We start from the raw sequence: 4622 nt of genomic DNA, 5'->3' as shown, positions 1-4622 counted from the left end.
AAAACAGTGCATGTTTGACCTTAAGTTTCCTGTTTGGCTTTTCTCAAATACTTGCTTGGGTCCTGCATCGTAATACAGATGCTAGATGTCGAGGAGAGAAATTTATGGTACTCAGAAAAAGCATCTGAATCATGAAAGCCAATGTTTGGATCTCATATTTATGTCCCCAGTGGGAGCTGTTTCTCTTGGAGCATTGCAAGCGAGGCACAACAGTGAGGTGAATTTGGGATAATGAGACAAGAGGAGCACCTTCTGTCCCCTCTTGTGTGTTTGGTTGGCCCTTCTTTACCACATAATTAAAGTGTGCTAGTGGAGTTACAAGGCCAGGGGGATTGAATGTGGAGAGGTGGGCTGCTGGTGGTGCCCCTCAACAAATACAGTGACGAAGGGCTGCAGCCTATCCAAGTAATTGCACAGAGTTCCCAAAGATCTGTAATTTAATAATGATGGTCAGTCAGCTTGGATTATTTATATTTTGTCTTTCTTTCCACATGTCCTCAATAATGACATAATGAACCATTAAATAACATTAATTATTATTAATTAATCTTATTAGCTAATTAAATAATAACTGTATCCCAGGACTGATTTGATATTGGGTCAAATTATCATAGCTCCACCATAAATATAGGCTCTGTGTCAGTAGGAGCTTCTTACATTATCTTACAGGCTCACATTTTTTCATGCCTGTCTAAGAGCAGGCTCTCCTTCAGTGATGGATGAGGAAATTGTGATGGTAAACAACTTTGATCCAGCAAGAAAAAAAGATATTAAAAAGATCTTGCTGAAGTGAAGCTAATTCAGATTTGAAATGAACATTTTCAGCCATTAAAATAACTTATCTTGGAATTAAATTGACTTTCTTCTCTGTCATACCCTTGAATCAGAAGCAGTCAACTTTGAGAAAGTGCAGCCAAAGAGAATGGGCTTGATGAACAAATTACTGAGCGAGGCTGCTCAGCCCACGTTATCCAATGCGACAGACAGTGATTATAGTGGTTTGATCTGAAAATCAGGGGGTTTTATTATTCTCGTGTATATTCTGTAATTTTGAAATTAGTTTTGGAGATGTTTAAAAGGGAAGTTACAATACGAATTCAAATATTATGTTCGAAATAAGCAGCAACTGGTTATTGCTATGCTTTAGCAAGTTAAGAGAATAAGAGCTGTTTTTATTCCATTTTCAGTATCTGGAGAGAAAGTGCAGGACAGCTAGGAAGAAAATGGTGATCTGAGCAAGAGAAGTGATGGAAGTTTTCTCCCGGGAAGGAAACTGGAAGAAAAATACTAAAATGGAAAAGAAACAGAAATAGGTAGCCCAAAAACATGACAGAATGGTCTGCTGGTTTTACTGTTTTCAAATTTTACTGTAGTTTCACGCCTGAGAAGTCTTGAAATTTTTGTTCCAAGTTCAGTTTTGCTTTTCATTATTAACACTAAGGGATAATTCCTGTCTTTATTTTGTAAAGGGAATTAAGAAAAAACTCTGTAGCTCATGCTGGCTGAAAATCAATGACAGTTTTACTGATGATTTCACTGGAACTGGGATCAAAGTTTATAATTTTTTAATTTAATTTAATTTAATTTTTTGCTGCAGCAAGATCCCTAAAACAAGCTAGTGAATAAGTTAGGGAAGGTAACATTGCCCCACTCCCCCTGTGAAGTTGTAATAACAAGGCAGGAGGTGCGAAAAGGTAAAGCACTCTGGTGCAAGTAACCTTAATGCTGATAATTACTGACAGCAGAAAGAAAGGCAGCCCACTCACCTGTTGCTGCCAGTGCCTTATACCTCAGGGAGACCATTCAAAAAAGAACAGTCCACCAGTGTAAAAATACATAGATGTGGTAATATAATGTCAGGATTGTATGAGTAAGACTGAGTAATCTGCTGGCTGGCTGGCTCTAGCCCCTAAGTTAGAGCTTACTGACTGCTTTAACTTGCACATCGAATTCTTTTCCCTAGGCTTGCTGGAAGCATTATACATGCAACTCGTGCCACTGGTCTGGCTCTGGGTTTTCTTTTCCTTCTACTGCATCATTTCTCATATTCTAGGGAAGATTATTTTGAGATCCAAAACACATGACAGAAATCATTGTATGTTTCCTCCAGTCAGAATAAGTGCCGTCCTCTAGCACTAACACGTATTCAGTGTTTAAGCTTGTTTTCTTGCTCTACAAACTGGTGGAAATACCTAGGGGAGGTAATGCTATTCTGTAATCATCGAGGTTGCTCGGAGACGTAGTGGTTGGGCAGCCAGCACTTCCTCCTGGGACTCTTCTTTACTGCTCTTGATGTCCCCAGACAGAAACATCGCTTTCCATCGCTTTCTTCTTATTATTCAGCGGGCATCTTTTCAGGTACGAAATGCAAAGGGAATGCTTCTGTAGCTTATAACTCACTCCCAGACACAAAATTCTGCTTTTTAACACAATAGCTGCGAGATCCATACAGTTTTATACGTGCCAAGCAGATGTTAGGCTCTTCACTGGTTGTCATGCATGTTTAAATTCCTCTATTAAGTCCATCGCCAGAAGGACAGACTGTCACCAACCGAATTCATTGAACTTTCAGTTTTTACCAGAATTTCTCTGAAGTTTGGGTCAGCTTCATTTTAGATCAGGATTTAACAGCTCTTTCCTTATCCTGAATTTACTTCTATGTAATTGTAAGTTTTGGCTCAGGAACTTATTTATTCTCAATAGCTGGGATTTCCTAAGAAGCCAGAGAAAGGTGGGCATTAAAATCTCATCAGACATTAATGGGAACCAAGTACTTCAACGCAATGAATAGTTCAAACTTACAGAAAATCCTACAGACTGCAAACTAGGCTAACAGCTACAAAATGTGTGCACGGAGACTTCTGCATCCTTCTGCAGATGCCACTGAAAAGATTGAGGTTGTTTTCCAAAATACACAGTGGAGGAAAACAAGCGTATAAACATAATAATGGCAGTCTATGAAAAATATAGCAAGGGAAATTTCTTTTCACTTTATTCCCAGCAAATGAAGAGAGTGTCAGTCGCTTTTCCTGCAGCCCTTTGGGATGGAAATTTTGCAAAGCTTTTTTCAAAATGTTCTATTCTTTGGTCCTAAAGGAATTCTTAATCAAGCAAAAATGACACCTAGATTTACAGCTTCTTCCCTCCCTCTTCCAGCCCGCATTCACTCTTCTTCTACTTTTTTTGTTAAAGCTGAATTCATTCTGAGAAGCCCTAGAAGCAGAACTGTGCCTGATATTGGGATTTTTGTGGGTTTTCATACAGCATCCGCTTTCTGAGTGTTAAGGAAGCACTGGCATGTTTGCTTGCATCCACAGCCAAGATGTATATAAAAATTAATCAAAACGGAAAGTATGACACATGGTGATGGTGATGGCAGTAGAAAGCTAAGGTCACTGAAATCAGTTAGCAGAATGGCTGTATTTTTTGATTATCCCTAGAGTGAGGTACCATCTTAATTTCAAATGTGAAAGAGCAAACAGCAGTTACTGGGAACTGATTCTTGCTTAGTTAATGTCACTCCTCTGTTGACTGAAATCAGCTGATAATCTAGCTTGGGGATTCAGAGGAGAGATTCCCAATTTATATTAATTTAAATGAGAGGAGAATCATGCTCAAAGAGTGTTTGTGCAGCAAACGGTTTCTGCGGATATATTTCTATTAATTTTGCTTGGAAGAAGAGCTTGTGTGATAAAACATTGCTAGGGATCTTTACTTACCTGCACATCTTTTCAGGGTTTGAAAAATAGTCCCCTTCTATTTTCAAACAATATGCAGTAGTTCAGTGGCAAAGACAAATGAACACTGCAATGTTTAGACTTAAATTATATGATTCTGGAGGTCTAAATGGAGGGAACATGCAGCATATTTCTCGTTCATTGGAGATACAATCTGTGTGCATCCGTGCTGAATCTCTCATGAGTTTTTACTCACGCCGTCCTGCCAGAGCACGTTTTTACAGTATGTTGGGTTAAGCCTTTGAACAAATTTTGTCTAAATCCTCAAATGAGGATTTTGATGCCCACTGAGGTGCTGCTGGAGGCAGAGATGGTGCTTTGGAGAAACATACCCTGAAAGTAGAGACCTTGCAGCATCAAATCTCCCTGGTGTCATTCAGTGCAGCTGCATGTAGGCACCGTGATTCGTGCCAGCTCAAGACCTCACATTTTAGTGCTCCTGCACTGGCTGAGAGCAAAGGCAGCCTCACGTGCCCCCTTCTCAGCTCTTGGATTCCTTGGTGGTCCTTTCCTGCTTTTTAATTGACTGCCCATTTTTCTGTTTGTTTCCTGAGGATGAGAGAAGCATACTTTTCCTTACATGCAGAACATCCCAAGCACACCCCTAGGTCCATTTCTGAGGCACTCACTCAGTGCCTGCGCTCCTGAGTGCATCATGGGACCATGAGAGGAGAAAGCATGGAGCAAAATACAGAAAATGGCTCATGTGTGTCTGGGCAGGGATTGCAGGTGCACACCCTGGTGTCATCTGTTTTCTTCCTCTGTTCTGCTGAGTGTGATATCGCAGGTGCTGAAATATAATCAACTTAGCACCCATTAACTGGTCTCCAAAATAACCAATGAATTGTTTTGTTTTGTTTAGTTTGTTTGTTTTTTAAAGTCAAC

Source organism: Meleagris gallopavo, chromosome 14, assembly GCF_000146605.3.
Source record: "Meleagris gallopavo isolate NT-WF06-2002-E0010 breed Aviagen turkey brand Nicholas breeding stock chromosome 14, Turkey_5.1, whole genome shotgun sequence".
Classification (NCBI taxonomy): Eukaryota; Metazoa; Chordata; class Aves; order Galliformes; family Phasianidae; genus Meleagris; species Meleagris gallopavo.
This window is presented reverse-complemented; position numbering follows the sequence as displayed.